Here is a 19,385-nt window from a genome sequence, read left to right as displayed (position 1 = left end):
GAAATGCTGAAGTACTAAAACTTTGAAGATGAGAGTCGTGAAACCTCAATAAGGTTGATCAATCTTTGAAGTAGGAATTTTGCAGAGGCACAAGGGCAGCAAACAATGTCAACTTCTTCTAAAAATCTTAAGAGAAAATAGGTGCCAATAAAAAACCAGGGCAAGGGCTTCAAATAGAAGCAACACCATCAACCAACAAACAACCAATGAGGCATGACAATATGGAAAATCGGCTCACACGTCGTACAACAACACTCCTGAATTTGTTTGAACACCATCACCATCACACTAATCAAACATAAAAAAATGACAGCCGTCAACAAGGAAATAACAACAATATTTGTCACCATCTAATTCCCACCCCCCAGAACACAACTATGGAAGAAGCAAGAATCAACAGTCTTCATTGTCAGTAAATTCCCCCCCCTTGAAGCACAATTGAGGGAATAAAAACAATCAACAACGAACAACTGATGCCACATTATGATATGAATTATGCAAGCATTGGTTCAATTGATGTCATGACTATCCATCGACCCATCCAAAAATGATCTTGATGGTCAAAACTTGTTTGCAATTCACTCTCACATCTCTTTTGTAACAATTTGAATGTGGGACTATTAAGTGACCAAGAATGTTGAAGCTTGAGTGTTCTCTTCTGATGAGGATGTGTAGATGGCTTATTTTTTCCTTCTACAAACTCAAACTTTAATGCAAAAATACTATCATTTGGAATGACATCAACAACCATATCTTTCATTTGTTTATCGTAATTAAAAAGAGCATTTTCTTCAAGTACCTCACAATTGGATGTAGGTGATGAGGCAACAGCAGGATGATATCCAAGATATGCTCTTGATGTCTGCACTATAGGGTTAATAGGAACAACAATTCTTTGTCCGTTCTTTCCAAGTCCTCCTCCAATATATCCCATTTTAGTCAGCAATTGGGATCCAATTCCAGTAGTATGCTTTTTAAAATTGAGTGTCACAAAGACATGTGATGAGTCAACATCAAGCTTATGGCATCCAACATCATCAAGTGTGGAAGAAGGTGAGCTTGGAAGCTCAACATCAGTTGTCTCCATCTTAGATTTTTGAAGACAACTAACCTCCAATTCAAGTTCCTGCTTAGACTCTTGAAACTTTTGAATGACCTCATCCTTCTCAATTAGTTGTTAAGACAAGGCATCATAATCTTGTTTCAAAATCTGATATTGCTCGAACATTGTTTCTTTTAAACAATTAACTTCCATACCATGTTGATTATTTTGGTTTAGTTGCTTATTCAAATTTGAGTCAGAAAAAGACCCAACTTCCTCCTCCGAGTCATCAAGGAGGTCAATGTTCTCTAAGTTCATGTGCAAGTATCTGAAGATATTTTCCTATGATTGATTCTAAATGTTCAACCTTGTCGATTTTTTCATTGATTGAAGTTTGCAACCTATTCTTAAGAGTTGCATTTCCTGCTTGTAATAGATTTACCACAGATTGCAATTGAATGATCTATTTATGAAGTTCATTTGTTGCCTTCTTCTCACAAAGTTCCCGCACCCATCTTGATAATACAGAGTTGGCCACAAAAGAAAAAATTACTAAAGAACAAGGCTAATGATTGTAAATTTTTACTATAGATTCAAACTATTTATGTGATATGCTAAAACAAAAGACATGAATATATTCTACTCATCAGCGGAAACAAAAATTGAACGATGAAATCATGAAGTAGAAAAGGAAAAATTTCAATTGCACATAACAAAATACTTTTCTAGGGAAAGCAACTGCTCAAAACCCCGACTATCTATATTACATTAACCAGAAGATCTAAGAAGAAAATACAATGGTTGTTCAACCCAAATCTCGAAAATACACTAAAACAAAAACCCATTCAGATCATTAAAAATTAAGAAACTCCAAAAATCAATTAGACATAGAATGGCCTATTATGATATTATATAAGAATATTTTAATATTCACAGTTTTATATAAAAATATATAAAAGACATCCATTATAGTAATGGAAGAGGACCAGTATCACAATTGGTCAAATGCTAATTTTCTATATAAACTTACAACTCACTGTACTTAACTCTCACCATAATTAACTCATAAAAAAATAAAGCTTTACGAAAACCAACTCTAACCCAAAAAAAAATAAAAAAAAAATAGTATTATTCCTTATACAAAACCCCAAATATAAGGTAACCATAAAGAGACTGGCAATAGTTTCAAAGCGGTAAGAGATTTATTGACAGAATTGAAACTCCCACACAACGAAGTTGAGAGATTTGTCGACAGTTTTGTATCTTCCCACTTTCGGAGAAAATATATACGTGCAGATTTGTTGAGAGATTTGTTGACAGTTTTGTATCTTCCCACTTCCGTTCGAAAATATATATGTACTACTTTCAACTCAAGAATATTGAAGTTGAATGACAACAGGATTTACCAGCCTTTACCAATTAGCCATAGCCAACTACCAGCAGCTCCTCCAAATACTCCTGATAGCAAAAATAATACTAATAGATTTCCCAGCGCGTTCTGTTCAGGTCCTGCAAAATGCCCATACTTCCATTAGTGGCCAAGCTGAAGTAATATATTAGTTTTATCATCTTATATTAGTAAACTTTCCAAAAGAAATCAGAGGGAAAAAAACAGCCAGAAACCAACCTTATATCCCTTCGGAGCAACAGTGAATACACAAACTGTAAGGTATCCATTGGAGGCACCGAGCACAATACATAGGAACAACATCCAACCTTGGGTACCATATTTTGCAGTAAATAGAAACAAGGAATCAATCCTAATCGAGAAAGCGTTGCAACTGTTAACCAGGGTCTGCTTTCCAACTTTATATTGTCGATTAAGGGAAGGTATCTCCCAATAAGATCTCCAACATTAAACATTGCTATCAAAACAACGGCATACCTGCGATAATACAGAGTCATATAAGACAGTTTTGTAAACCCTATAAAAAGGTGCAGTAGTACATCTTTACAACGTTTCCCCCACATAAGAAACGGGTTGGCTTCATAATTATTTTATTTTTTATGAACCTAAACAGATTTCAGAAATTAAAAACAGAGATTAACAGAGTATACCTTTTCACAAAGTACAAAATCATTCTTACTCTGATAGCGCTCATCCCTAATTTCTCCGTGGATGAACAAATCTCCAAAATTAAGCATTGCCTAACCGAGATCTGCTGTTTCCCAAAGAAAACACAGTTCTTGCTAATGGCAGTTTCTCAAGATCTAACGTATCTATTGGACTGAGATCCTCTCAGTATTTCGACATAAGACACGGGCAATTTCTATGGATGCTTGGTGGGTTTATTGCTACTGTTAACATTTATTTCCCAATATATTTCTGCTACAGCTCACAACATACAGCATACAAAGGAGAGCCAAAAAGATATAGGAAAATCCGCTACAGGTTATAAATACTGAGCTTATTTCGATAAATGAAAAAGAAAACGAACAGAAGATCCAACAGAGGTAGCCACATCAAGCTACACAGTGATTTTAAACTGGATAATTTTTCTCCGAAATCTTAGTGTTTGATTTGGCAGCATCTCAAACCATCTAAAAAGTAGAAAACCTTTAAACTCATCCTATAAGAGAGTATCCCAAACAATCTAAAAGCTTTGAACTCATCCTATAAGGGTATCCCAGACAATCTAAAAGCTTTTATGGCCATTGCCAAACTTTTAGCAAAGAAATAGAAAGACATATAATTGTGCTGGCAAATCTTATTGTTTGATTTGGCAGCATCTCAAACAATCTAAAAACTAGAAAACCTTTAAACTCATCTTATAAGAGAGTATTCCAAACGATCTAAAAGCTTTTATGGCCATTGCCAAACTTTTAGCAAAGAAATAAAAACACAGATAATTTTGCTGCCAAATCTTGGTGTTTGATTGTTACCAATATCCTCTGGTCATGGTATGATGTTGCATACTTTTGTGGGACAGCCCATTCCTCTCTGTCAAGAAACCTTTTAGACAACAAAATTCTTCTAACTGAGTTTCCCATATCAGTGAAATGCCAACTTTTCTTTCAACATAATTACAAATATAAACTATTGTATGGGAATAAGAACATATGACAGATAAGTCTGATTATAAAAAAAAATGACAGTTCATTCTAAGAGCATTCATGTATTCAGCATTCATGTCAAACCAAGATAGGTGACCCACCATGAACCCAACTGATGTTTTCCAGTATCTTCTGATAGGGAACCTGGGAATATGGATAATGTAACCACAAAAATAATGAACAGATTGAACAGATAGTCCAAGTTCTGCATCAGCAACTCCCTATTATTTAGACGTTGTGGTTCTCCTATGTCCTCCTCCTTCAAGACATAAAAATTCATGTTACTCTCCTTCAACACATAAAAATCCAGGTTGGCAACTGTTTTTTTGTTATTTCACGGTCAACAAAGAAAGTAAATAAGCATGATGATGTTATTATTTTTATTCTAACTCTTATGTCTATCTGTTATGAATTCGGTGTTCATTGGAAGTAAAGTAAATTGCACTTAAAAGAGAAGAATAGTATTTACATTTAGTGATAGTGTGATACCTCCTGCTGCCAAGTCTGCTGTAACAGTCTTTGACAATTTGTAGGCGTGGGAAGACAAGTGCGTAGAGAACAACACATAGGAGCACATAGACGGTACATATTGCAAAGAATAACACTCAGAAGCAGTGCAATGTGAGTTCATGCTTTAACCATAAAACATGTGATATATATATATATATATAAAACAAAAAAATGAAAAATGAAACCTAATTTTGAACAGAGAAACGCTTTATTTTTTTCAAATAGAATAAAGTGATGGAAAAGTCTATGAACCGCCCTCTGTCAAACCATTAAGAACAACAAATCAGCAATTCTCAGATAAATATTGAAAAAAATTGCTCGAAAAAATTTCTTGAAAAAATACTTGTATTAATTAAAAAAAAACTTTTATATAAAGGTTAGGTTAGATTTCTTTCGCTATTTGTTAATGATAACAGTAATATTCTTTCTTTGAGGGGTTGTAGGTGTCTTAGGCTAGTTTATAAATGGGATGCTTAAAAACACAAGAAATTTGTTTGGGATTTAGGAAAGGTTACAAATAATAAAACTAAAGAGCTTGTAGCTTTAGAAAGTCTAATTTCTCTCTGAAATAATGGTAAAAAAAGTATATCATGATTAGCTACTCAATTGTGATACAATAATCTCTCTTTCATCAAATTCTTTCGACAAACCTAAAACTATTAAGAATTTGTCAAAGTGTTATCTAAATAATAAGTGAATTCAAGCATATTGAGTTTTTTCCACATCTTCTGAAGCTTCAATATAGAAGTCGATAGGAAGACCAATCTGGAGTTGTTCCTCTGCAAGAAAGAATATTTAAGATCAATGAGGGACCGATTGACAATAGTGCCATTTTCCCACTTCAATGACATGTAAGGAATTTATACAACTAAATGTGAAGGGAAAGAGGATTTAAGCAGTCTCACCACCCAAAAATGACATGCATGCTATTCCATGGTCACTCGGTCACTCTAAAGACTAGTTGATGGTGCCATCTTCTCTCATGAGTGGGGATTATTTGAGTTTCCTTTTTACGGTTTCACTGGGTCAAATGGTTATTGAGGCATATTCTTCCCAGGTAGTTTTAGGAATATTTTATTATCAATTTCACATGTAATTTTAGGAATATTTTATTATCAATCGACTCTTCACACATGGGAGGTTGTTACACATCGAAAGAGGTGCTATTGAGGTGGTAAAGGAGGTGCCTTACTTTTGAGGGAGTTACATGTGCTATTAAGGAAGGGTTTGTTCATATTTGTTGAAGATTTCTAAATTGAAGATATCTAATTTATCTATATAAGTTTTTTTTGGCTGTTAAACACATTTGGAAACATATTCTATATTTTGTTGTATTTTATTTTATTTATTATTATAGTTTGTAAAGCAACATACTTGCGGAACTCTTTTTAGATACCTTTAGAAAAGCCTTGTGCATTTTTGTTTGGTATGACCTCTGCTTTGGACTTTTGGCTATGATAAAAAAAATATAAAAAAATTGTATTTTATGTCATATGATTAGTTATTATTTTAAAATATAAAATTTAATTAGTGTTATGAAAAATAACATAAATATTTTTATATTCACTTTTTATCTTTTTCCACTTCAAGTATATATTGTGTCTTTCTTTTTGTTAGGTATACCTTCAAGGTCTACCCCATTTTACTAGTTACTTACTTTTTCCTTTTTACACGTTAGTTAAGATACTTTCACATTACTTTCCTAGTATGATAGTATAACCATGGCTGTCAGCGCAACATTTGAAGGAATACCTGTGATTAGGTGTAGAATCCAGCGCAACATTCGAAGGAATACCTGTGATTAGGTATGCAGGTATACCTTGAGATACAGAGTTCTCTTTCTGGCCCCGAGGTAATAGGCAAAAAAATGGAAAGAAAACAGAATAAGTTGATGTATTCAATAAGAAAACAGAATAAATTGATGTAAAATTCAGGTGGTATGGTTTTTCTTAAATAATTGTTAATAACCAAAAAATAATTTTTCGGCTACTAATTTAACTACTAAATTATAATAAATTTTCTTCCGGTAAGAAAATATAAATATAAATAATAAAAAATTATATTTAAAAAATAAATGATTAAAATATATACAATAATCTTAAATTTTGTGTAATTGCAATGGGATAAAGAAAGATTCGTAGACTCTAAATTTATCGTTATTGTTATATAGAGAGTAAATGTCCACTCAGCCGGACGTTTGGAGTTATTTGAAAATTATTATAATAATTCAATTTACGTTGATGCAGAGGTTAAATTTTGGAAGAATTTTTATCTAAATGTGTTTATTAACATTTTGATTTAATGTATAAACGGATTTAAAATTTTAATATATTTTAATAAATCAATTGTATTAATATAAATATAAATGATTAAAAATTATAATTAAAAATTAAATTATTAAAATATATATCGCAGCTTTCAATTTTGAGTAGTTAGAGTTGAATATTTTTTTTAAAATTATTATAAGTGGAGGAATGCTGCTGTTTAGTATTTGTTTTTTTATGCTAAATATAATTTATAGTTAAATTAAAATAAAAACTAATATATTTGAACAATGTCATTTATTTAATGACGACAGTTAAATGATGGAAATTAGTTACAATTGCTTAAAATTTATAACTTGTTTAGTACAAGTGAATGTTAGAACTATAAATTCTTTTTAGGAATGAGATTGTCACCTAACAATTAGTAATCAATATATAATAATCAATATATACACAATTAGTTAAGATATAAATATTATATAAGTTTTAAGTATTTTGATTAAATTAAAAAATAAATAGATTATTAAATTTTATCATTATTTATTAAATTGAAAAATCAAAATATTTTTAGAATAACTATTCCAATTTATAATATTCTAAATGTCAATTCAAATACATAGCTAAGTTAATCAACACCAAATTTTTATTGACAACTCAAGTGATAACTACATTGTGATAATTAATGGTGGGGTGCAATAAAAAGACCTATCCATAAGCATCAGAGGATCAATGTACCAGGAAGAAAGTTATATATAACCTCAAAATTAAAAGCAAGACATCCTATCCTATTCTCCTTATAGAAGTGGGTTTTTCCCCTAAGCATCAAAGGATCAATGTACGAGGAAGAAAGTTATATAGAACCTCAAAATTAAAAGCAACACACCCTATACTATTCTCCTTATAGTTGTACAACACAAACTCAATAACATAGGAGACCATAGACTTCCTAAGTGAGCTTTAAATTCCAGCCAAAACCACCTAAGGCTCAAACGAGGTTGGTATAAAGACACCAGGGCCTGGTTAAACCATTGGGAGATCCACGAGAATGTTGCATTGCAAAACATTAATAACGTTAAAAATATTTTTACTTCTAAGTTCAAAGAAAAAATGTGGTCTGAGAAAGATATAGCAACTAAAACAAAATTAAGATATTATAAGGAGGTCATCAACCCCACCCTAGAAGATCAAAAGTATCTCTCTGTTTTAACTAGCTCAAAAAATAAAATTAATATAGCCAAGATTAGAACGAACTTGTCATAACTCCATTTTCCATAGTTAAAAATGTCAAAATAAAAAAATTTAAAAAGTTATTAAGACGAATGTGAACTAAGCTAAACATATATCATCCACTAAATCCATATGCTTTTGTACCTGGTCATAAGTACATATATATGAGTTAAAGGTTTACCAATACTGCTTTTACTAAAGTTTTAATGCATTGGTTTGTGCTCTGTCAGTCCTTAAACTACCGCTCTTGCCACCATGTGACACCTCAGCCCGCTCATTGAGCTTACTGCCCGCCAGTCCCTGATATTTAATTTCTTTGCCATGTCGGTTAAATGACATTGCAGTCAACTTCGTGTTTCTTGGGATTCTACATCGCATCGACAGTGGTGGTATTTGGTGTGCAATCGCATGGCTAGAGGCATTCCGGATGGCTTTTCAGTCTCCTTTGCAGAGCTAGGTGGTTCATTCACTCCCTCATCCTTTGGTGTTCTTACTCGGCTCTCCAGATCCGCTCAGGGGTTGCTTGTTCCGAAATCGATGAGGAAGGTGCCGAAAGCATGGCGCAGAGGCGATCGAAGGGTGGTATTGCTCTTGGGGTTATGTTTCTCTACCAGTTTATAGGTGTGAAAGGTTTGCCTTTGTTTTTCTTGCTTGTTTCTTTTTATATGCTTGCTTCCGTCTGGTAAATCTATCATTTACTATTCACATCCTTTGCAAGTCTGGAGGTGGAAAATCCACAGTAAACTGGTTGTTATGAGGCTACGACAGATATTTGGTTTAGTTTGGTGCCCATGGATTACTGGGTAAGCCCTTCAGTACCTCTGCCTGAGAGGAGAAAGGTTCCTATGTTCTTTCTTGTTTTCGAGCTGCGGCTTGGGGTTTTCCTCATTCCAGGAGTGAACTCTGGCTTCATTCTGGAATGGCATGAGAAACCCCTGTTGGGTTTTTGCAAGCTTTCTTGTTAGCTCTGTCACACAAAAATATCGTCATCATGATTATTTGCAGTCAGTATGGGTCTATCATCACTTGTACTGTCCTCCTAAGCAAGTCTCAGACCTCAACTCTTCAAATCAAGCTTTGGAAATGAGAGAAAGACATTAAAAATCAATGTAACTCTGGTTCTCCACTTTCTCTCATGGTCACCTGCGGTCCCGCACCTTTTGTGTACAAAAACTGCGGACCTGCCCGCTCTGTCCCTAACGGTGTAGGTGCGGACCCCTGTGAAAGTCAAAAGGCGCAAGTTTTATCTTAAAAACTCACTTTGGGTTAATTCTAGAGGTTTCTAGAAGGAATTTTGACGTGGATTGTTCGCTCTGAGGTGGTTCATGCATCCCAAAAGAGAAGGAGCTAATCCCTTGATGAGAGGAGCTATCCCTTTGTTGTTGGGAAAAGTATCCAATACGGAATGCCCCTATCCCACTCTAAGAGGTGATAGTGCCTTAGCAACAAACAGGTAAACTTATTTGAGTATTCTTCTTTATGAAATGTAAATGAGGAAGAAGGATCTAACTAACCTGTATCTTCCGCTAGTTTGTCGATCCAAATCACTCCTCTCTTCAGTATCTCCCAGCTTCTTGCTCCTTCACCGGCCCAGCTTCACCGAATTCCTGCAAGATCACAAGAGAGAGAAACTACACAAAGATACAGATATACATTCATAAAAAGCTCAAGATCAGATTAAGCTAAACATGTAAGCATGGCAAAACATCATTGGTATACAACATGTAGGAGAAACTCAAATAGTTTATTGATAAGATAATAAAGTCCAGGAGGAGATACAACCAAGTGAGTTCCGATCTAGCATCTACCTCCCAGCAAAGGAATCCCTTCCTCTCCTCCAACAAAGCATAAATCACCCAATGTGCTAATGTCAATCTCAAACCGACAGCAATTCTCTGCAAAGTACAAAATTCCAGCCTCTTGAACCTCTGGATGAGAGATCCATATATAGATGTAAGCAGAGAGGATGAGTCAGCTTATGTTTTGACTTGTGGCTTCTCTCTGTCAGTTCTTTCTTCCACTTGGAGGTTGAGAACCTCTTACTCATCACTAGTCGAATTCAATTAGGCAAGTGTCATTGGAGAAGATTCTGGAAGCTTCCAAGGTCTTTCCACCTCGTTGAATGAGCTTGCCATTTGTCATTTCCCGCTCAACGCACCCTGGTAGTGCTTCTACCTGTGTTGCAGTGCACCTAGCCAGTGTAATCTCTGCATTTCAGCGCAGACACCTAGTGGAGCCTCTGAATTGATCCTGAATTGACTATTTCTGAGTGGTTTTTGGTGGAGAACTTCTGGGAGAAGCTGTCATTGGTTGACCTTGTTCCTTTAGGAGCTGTAACAACATCATTAGGGACTTTGGATCCCTTGAATTATGGACATTTCATGCTTATAGCTGTAAGGCACAAAAATGTCTATAACAGTTGCCCCCTAAAGTATGAGGCCGTTTATCGGGTGAAATGCTTTATTAGGAGGATCCAAAGTTCATTCAATGCTGGGAGGAGACCTGTAATAAGATACAATACAATACATTATTTTTCATACTGCTTTCATGATCTAGCTGAGGCGGGCATTCCCATGCTCAGCTTTATAAATTCATTTTTCTATACATAGAATAGACAATCGTCTGATGGTAGACTGATAATTTTGATGAAATCATCATCCTTTTGGTAGGATGATTATCTGCTGCAATGATGTACATGTCAATGTCTTTATCTTTCCTGAATATATATCGCAGCCCGGATGGATGAAACTAGATCCGGGGTCTTCAAACTCGTTCGATCTTCACTCTAAGTACAAGTCGATCCATGCGAGAGATGTTATGAAGTCGAACATGGAAAGACATCGCTTGATTACCGGTCAATGAGGTAAACCGTTAACAAGCGTGAGAGGAATCACCAATAATGATAATGACCCTCAAGGTACTGCAGTACAATTCTCGTGGTGTGAATAAAGGACTTGGCGTCGAACACCACGTAAAATCTTTCGGTCGAAGGTCCTTGATGTGTACCTGTCGCTGGAAGTGACAAACTTGCCAATGAGGCATGCAAGCTTCAAAGTACTGAAGGGGTTGTTCCTAGATCAACTTCTTGGATAATGAGCTGATGTCGACAAGAAGCGATCCGTCAAAGGAGGGCCTTAATGTATCCCACATCAGTGACACGGAACGGAGCAAATGATTTTGATGGAGGTGAAAACGATCTGATGATATATGGTTCAGGGTGGCGGTCATGAAAGGATGAAGGATAAAGTATGGTAGTGGATGGGACACGGTTGACTTCTCTGGATGACTTCTCTTGAACATATCGGCGACACTAGTGTGATGGATTGGTAGCATTTACCCCAAAGGTGGATGGTATGGCGAGACCATGGCGATGTGACCGGTGAATGAAACAACCCAACCCGACTCAGGCACGGAGTGGAAGTGTCATGTTCAAGAGCGACTTGCTACTAATAAAGTTCTTTGAGTTTCTTCCCAATTTTTCCCCAGTCATTGCTGACCAGTGCCTCTTTATTTTTGTCAAGCTTGAGGAGGATAACATATGCTTGTTCTATAATTTGCCCTTCGGGCAAACCCATCGCTATGTTTTAACGAGCCTAGCGATAGTGAAACTCGTTCTCGTCTAAAGACAAGTTTGTCGCTATTTAATGTTTTTAACGAGTCTAACGACAAAGATAACTTGGTCCTTTTCATTTTTAGAGAGTCTGAAAAGGTACGTAAAGTCAACTCCGAAAGTCCTTTTTCGTCATCTAATCCCTTAAGTCTAAAAAAGTATAAAACAATACAGAAGGGATGAGTTTTCGATAGTTTTAACGAGCCGAACAAAACAAGTGCTCGATCTTTTTGTGCAATAATCCCTCAGGTCCAAAAAGATTAAAATCTAGAGGAGGGATAGCACTTCCGGTCGCTTTAACGAGCTGGAAGGCCAAAACTCGGCAATCTTTTCATATTTTACGAGTTAGATGAAAAGAGCTTAAAGAAGACTCGTCTTTTGAGGAACGCGTGATGAAACGGGTTAGCAGCTGATTCCAGGTAAGAGTTGGAATTTTCCAATCACGGTAGTGTCACAAGGATGGCTAGTAAAATCACTCTTCGCAACTGTTCCTCAAAATGGGTAAACAATCATATGGAGGTGAACGATCGGCCAATGGAAAAGTGGAGGTGACGGTGCAAACACGACCAAGGCTTTAATGGTTGATAATGTTACATTCACGGTGGTTATTTACCGGAAGATAGTTCATTTTTTAACGAGCTTAAACGCGGAAAAACACTGCTCAGATCTTATGTTTATTTTTTAACGAGCATGAACTATGTGCTAAAACTGCTCGATCTTATGTTTATTTTTTAACGAGCATGAACTATGCGCTAAAACTGCTCGATAACCCAGTCATATGATAAGAATGTCTCATGTAAGATGCCATTTTTTATGGAGCTTGCGCCTTACCAAAGCTATGCCCCGCATCCTTTCGTTATGCAAGCTCAGAAACGACTAATCCTACGAGTTTAAAGGGTTAGAGGTCCTAAAAAATTTAAAAATAAATAGTCGCCCCTTTCTTGCACTCCAAAAGGTTTGCATGCCCCCAGGTATAAAGTATGATTTCAAGGTTACCCCTCAATTTGCAGATAAAACATTTGTTTTACTAGGAAAGGCCTACCTCTTTCAGGTTACCCAAAGATTGTTTCATCAATGCAGCGAACAAAACACTTCTTCGGCGATGTCTACCGAGATAGACAAAGGTGAGTGACAACGAGCGCCAAACACATAAATTTGACAAAAGAATCTTATTCTAGAATAACCCCTCTTCCAAGACGGACGGGGTACAGACTAGTCATATTCTCCCGCGGAAACCTACCCTATACCCAAAGTTTTCCTGCCGAAGCAGACCAGGACGCATGCCCCCTGGGTTCCAGTCATATCCTTCCGAATCAATCGCGCTCATCGGGAGGACGGACCGTGGGTTGAGACATTTCTTGCTTGAAGAGACCATTTAGGGATGGTATATGACTATTTGCGATGCGTGATCCGGGGAATGAAAGCTGGTCCACGAGCTTGACCACTCTTCCTTCGTGCAAAAACACATTACTCTAAAGAGTGAGGAGACGATGGCTCCCATGCAATATATATAGTCTCGTCCAAGGAGTAGGTTATAATCCAAGGGTCCTTGAACGACCATCACGTTCATTTGAACGGTCTTCCCTTTCAATGTGATAGGCACATTGGGGAGGATCCCTAAAGGTCGACTGGTTCCTTTATCAAAGCCTGTCAGATTTCTCATTTCAGGCAAAAGCGCTGGCGAACCAAGCGCTTTCCAAGCAGTGGAGGAAAGGATACTCACATATGCCCCTTCATCAATGATGGTGCCAGCCATCACCATTCTGTATATTTGGACGATAATTCTGAATGGTATGCTTGCTGGCAAACGGGGTCTGCCTAGTTGGTTCCAGTCGAAGGAGACAACTAGGTTGCTTGGTGGTGGGACCGAGTAAACGGCCGGGTATCGCTCTGATGAACTTCCTTCCTGCGATAAAGGAATGGGGGAAGTGCCCCCGTGCTCGTCGGAGTCTGTGTTAATGAAGAGAATTTGGATGGTGTCATCTTTATCCTCTTCAGTGACTGTATCATTCGAAGATAAATCCTCTGAAGGCAAGACCGGGTCAACTGCTGCCTCGACCTTTTGACTTTCGTCAGGTATGGATTCAGCTGGTTCATCTTCAATGACCGGCGCTTCAGCTGACCACTTGAGCGGGCCAGCTGGATTTTCAACTAACGAGGGACTTGGCAAGAGTTTTTTATATCCAGGAGGAAGTCGTAACGATGAAACCGGACGATCATCCAAAACTCTTTTCGCTTCGTCTAAGAAGGGACAACGGTGGATGGCGTGGTTGCCTTCGCACAGTCTACAGGGAGGTCTAGCTCTCCCTTTTTGTCCAAGGACTTCACTCTCTCTAGTTGACGGTATGCATTCAACATGGCTATCAGAGGTTGATGCCACCAGATTGTGCAAACGGGGAGATCAGTCCCTTAGTATCCGAGGGATGCAGGGACAATCTCTGTGGAAGTGGTCTCCCTTGCATATGACACATGGCGATTTAGGCCTAGTCAGTGCTGTGTGTGGATTTTTGTCAGACGACACTTGTTTGCCCCCCGTCGCTTTTGGCTCCTTCTTCTTCTTCTCTTTCTTCTTCTTTTCCTTTTTCTCCTTAGGAACTTGGTTTTTTGTTTTACCAGTTCCGTCAAGCGAAGAGGAAGGAGGAGAGGAAGAATTAGAGGAAGTAGAAGGCTGGTGGGCAACTCTGGACTGGTCTGACTGTTGATTCGACTGTTCAGGAATAGTGGTGTTCTGAACGACATTGGTTGAGAAGAGCCAGACCGACAAGCCAATTGTCAGTTCTGGAAGCGACAATGTGGCCATATGGGGCGCACCAACATCTCCCCAAGAGGAGAAGGGACTAGGATTTCCACCAAGGGGAATTCCTTGGTTGGTGGGTTCCATTTTCTCAACTTAAAGATCAACGCAGGAAAAAAGGGGTGATTGTTCCGTTTAAAATAAATTTTAACGATGCTTTAGACACAACTTGCTTTTTCAATTTTAAAGAGTCGAGAAAAAGCTAAAGATGACTCTAGTCTCCTTCGATGTTTTAACGAGCCCGAAGTGACAAATGCTCGGATGGACTTTTTCCGTTATAGAGTCTGAAAAAGGCCAAAAGGAACTGCTCTGGAGTTCTAGGTAGAGGGTGTGCCAAACTTTTCGCAAAACCGCATAATACTTTTTAAGGTACGGGCGGTCAATCTTCCTGAATGCTGTGTTCAGTGCATTGCGATCAGTAGGGCGGCCGACACGGCTTCCTAAGGATAAAGGTTTTATGCCTATAGGGGTCTCCCAATATATACTCGACGGTACGTGGGAGCACAATCCGTACTGGCGCTATCGTCCCTCAGGAGGAATCACCCAATCATCAGCGAGATCGACAGTCACCAGGTTTTACGACGCCGGAACACGTCTCTAGCCTAGACCTCTATGTTGTGTGTTATGTTACAAAGCGTTGTTAAGTTCATTCAATTTATTTTAGGTTGATCTTTCTTAGAAGTTTGCCTTTTTGGATCACCACGAGATGTATGATACAATTCCTAAATGCAGTCTAAAGATGATAAGCAAGCTTTTATATCTTTTCAACAATGAAAATCCTAGCTACAAGGGGAAAAGGAAGATACAACTTTTCTCAAAGAGCATAGAGCACACTGTAATGCACTTTTCCCTAAATCAAAGCATGCAAACTATCAAAATGAAAATGCACAAATGCATGTATTTGTTTTCGCTTCCTTAATATTGATGCCTAAAAAGAAAGCTGTTGTACAAATTTGAATTCGATTTCAAGTGAAAACATAAACAAGTTCCTTTTTCAAAATCAAAAAGACGATTACGACACCTTATGATTTACTTGTTTCGACACTAGAAATGCATAAATTCAAACCAAACGACAAAAGTAAAAGCTCAATCAACTGTGAACAACAAACAAACTCACTCCTAAGATCAAAACGACACTTACGACAGGTCTAGATCTAGGGGCGACAGTATGACTAGTTTACTTTTGTAATGGGAAACTGCAAATGATGTAACAAATACACAAAGAACAAATACAGTTTCTTTATACAACTGAGGCGGAATTGAGGCAAAGAAAAGGGGTTTCAGATAGGTACACTGACTGATAACAGGTTGCAAAAAATAGAGATAAAACTGAACAAAAGGAAGCAGGGAACCACAACTGCACAAGGCAAAGACTGATCAACGCACTCCCAACACAGAGGTTTTGAAATTCAGCGCAGGTAGCCTTCACGGGACCTGCGTTGAAATGCAGAACCTCTTCACAGAGTCTGCGCTGAAGCAGAAACGAGAGTTGTTTCTGGGTTCTGGGTTACGGTTTGCAGTTAAATCAACAGTTTTTGGCCGGATAAAAGCTATCAATTAGGTAAAATTAGGAGGATGATTTATAGGAGGACTAAGATCTATCACAAAGGGCTGTTAGAGCACTTGTGGATCAGCTTCTCAGATCATAAAAACAGGCCCAGTGAGTGGACTAGAGTGGCAGATCTCTACTTTGCACTTGAAAATGGCAAGTGCATTTCGATTCAGCACTCCTGAGTTTATGAGATGAATAGCAATAGAAACACAAATAAACTAACAAGATACTCTCCCCAGTGGAGTCGCCAATTTGCTGTTGGGAAAAGTATCCAATACGGAATGCCCCTATCCCACTCTAAGAGGTGATAGTGCCTTAGCAACAAACAGGTAAACTTATTCGAGTATTCTTCTTTATGAAATGTAAATGAGGAAGAAGGATCTAACTAACCTGTATCTTCCACTAGTTTGTCGATCCAAATCACTCCTCTCTTCAGTAGCTCCCAGCTTCTTGCTCCTTCACCGGCCCAGCTTCACCGAATTCCTGCAAGATCACAAGAGAGAGAAACTACACAAAGATACAGATATACATTCATAAAAAGCTCAAGATCAGATTAAGCTAAACATGTAAGCATATCAAAACATCATTGGTATACAACATGTAGGAGAAACTCAAATAGTTTATTGATAAGATAATAAAGTCCAGGAGGAGATACAACCAAGTGCGTTCTGATCTAGCATCTACCTCCCAGCAAAGGAATCCCTTCCTCTCCTCCAACAAAGCATAAATCACCCAATGTGCTAATGTCAATCTCAAACCAACAACAATTCTCTGCAAAGTACAAAATTCCAGCCTCTTGAACCTCTGGGTGAGAGATCCATATATAGATGTAAGCAGGGAGGATGAGTCAGCTTATGTTTTGACTTGTGGCTTCTCTCTGTCAGTTCTTGCTTCCACTTGGAGGTTGAGAACCTCTTACTCATCACTAGTCGAATTCATTGAGGCAAGTGTCATTGGAGAAGATTCTGGAAGCTTCCAAGGTCTTTCCACCTCGTTGAATGAGCTTGCCATTTGTCATTTCCCGCTCAGCGCACCCTGGTAGTGCTTCTACCTGCATTGCAGTGCACCTAGCCAGTGTAATCTCTGCATTTCAGCGCAGACAGCTAGTGGAGCCTCTGAATTGATCCTGAATTGACTGTTTCTGAGTGGTTTTTGGTGGAGAACTTTTGGGAGAAGCTGTCATTGGTTGACCTTGTTCCTTTAGGAGCTGTAACAACATCATTAGGGACTTTGGATCCCTTGAATTATGGACATTTCATGCTTATAGCTGTAAGGCACAAAAATGTCTATAACACCCTTTGAAGGAGGGCTTTATCCCTTTGAAGGAGGACCTAGTAACCTCCCTCCATTGCACTATAAATAAAGGCATTGGGCTGGTTGCTAAGGAGGTTAGAAGCTGAACATTTTTGAGGGTAAATGCTGGTGAAATCAAGACTTCCTAGTTAAGCCTAAAGAGGAGAGATCACATACCTTTTTGGTTTCATTGGGGAGTGAGTGAAACTTGTCAAAGTAGAGGAGACTTCTTGCTGGACCCTGGGAGGAGCTTGTACAGCGTCAAGGCAAAGGTTGTAAGGTTCTTCTTCTTTCGAATTAATACAATCAAACTCATTTTTCTCAACAAGTCTCTTATGTTATTTGTTTCATGGACTCCTTGACTTTCATGTTAAATATGTTTTATGCAATTAGCTTTTGAGGTGCTATTTAATTTGTTTGCCTTGTTTGTGTTTGCAGATTCGCGAAAAGGAGCTCATTTGGATCGAAGGAGCGAGGGCATCCACAAGCTAGCGTTGGAACTAAGGTAGGCCCTAAAAACACTTGTTTGCTATTGTTTATTAAAGCGTATTTAGAGAAAGATAGTGTCTGGTTGGTTTGCTTGTCATTAGGCCTTCTTTATATTCTAGGAAGGTCTATCTTATCTGCAAGATCAACTTATTCCGTGTGACAAAATGGTGACTTTGCTGGGGACTTGATTGTTTTCCTTGTTTATACTTTGACCTGAGAAACTGTATTTTTTGTTTCTGTTTTTGGCTTGATGATTGTGGGATTGGGTGATTTTAGTTAATTTTGAGTTAGTTTTTATTTTTCATAGTTTTGGGAGAAGTACGCACCCTCTGAGTTAAGCACAGTGCGTACCTTTACGCGCTTTTGCTTTGTGCACAGAGTGTGAACGCACTTGTGTAAACAGGTTGCCTGCGTACCTTGTCGAAATTTTGAGAAATTTTAAAATTTTCTCTTTTTTATCAGTTTAGAATTTGTTTATAGGTTTTATCCATTGCCCAGACCTGCGTGTACCCTGTCAAAAACTTTCCTTGGATTGATTTCGTTATTGTTAGGGTTTTAGGTGAAATTCCTAGGAGTTTTGCTTGTTGGGTTGTTTTTCGTTTTGGTTGTGTAGTGGCTCTGAGCTTAGAGGCTGTAGGGACTTCAGATCACCTTAGTGTCTACCAGCTTTCTTATGAGTCTGACCATTAATGAAATCTCCCCTTGTTTGAGGAATCCACTTTGAGTTTTCTCTTTACAAAACTTCGAAAAGCTTGTGTTTGAGAGTTTGGATTTTCATTTTCAAAAAGAAAACGAAATTGGTTGTTCTTGACTGATTTGTGATTCTGCATGAATTAGTCCTTAGCTTGCATCTAGCTGAGTAAAACATCCTTAAAAAGACTTTTAGTAGGCTTTGACTTCAACTAGGTTTTTATAGTTTGTAGCTCTCAAAGTTAGTCATTTTCATTAGTTTTGAGTGTGTTGCAAAAAATATATAAAAAATCTCTTTTGGAAAAAGTTTGTTTTTGTAGTGATTGAATGCTATGAAACGAAAAAGGGAAATTTTTGTGAAATAACTAGTTGTCTCGTTTTGAGTGCTTTGGAAAAGAAAAGATCTTCTTTTAATTTGTTTAATTGAGAAAGATTTGTGTTTACAAAGTATTTGCATTCTCAAACTCTTTCTTAGTTTAGAAGTTCATCGAAGAGAAAAAGATTGTTTAGATCATCTTAGGTGCATTTTTAGTGATTCTGAGTCGAGTCTTCATACCACGAGTTTCATCTCCGCACCTTTGGACTTAAACAAAAACCACTAAAATTAACGCTTAAAGTAAAATTCACCTAGTAACATTTTTATTTCTAGGGCTCTGATACACCAACTTAGCTTAGGCTAGTGTCTTGGAGTAGGAGAGTAATTAACTCTCCACGATAGTAAAAACAAACAAGTAGTTGTATCTTGTGGTAGGGAAGAAATCCAATTGTTGCATTTATGCTCTGGGAAAGCTCCTCTTAAAGGAGAAGCACGAGATCGTTTCCGAACCAGTGTGGGAATCAATCCTTCCTCATTGGGAACG

At 37.6% G+C, this 19,385-nt stretch overlaps 1 pseudogene; it reads right to left on the bottom strand.

The window, feature by feature from the left end:
* Window positions 1-2,444: 2,444 nt before the first annotated feature.
* Window positions 2,445-19,385, bottom strand: part of LOC149232797 (equilibrative nucleotide transporter 3-like) — a 36,414-nt pseudogene continuing 19,473 nt past the window's right edge.

Source organism: Pinus tabuliformis, chromosome J, assembly GCF_031772625.1.
Source record: "Pinus tabuliformis cultivar Carrire ecotype Pingquan chromosome J, CPIR1, whole genome shotgun sequence".
Taxonomy (NCBI): domain Eukaryota; kingdom Viridiplantae; phylum Streptophyta; class Pinopsida; order Pinales; family Pinaceae; genus Pinus; species Pinus tabuliformis.
This window is presented reverse-complemented; position numbering and strand designations above follow the sequence as displayed.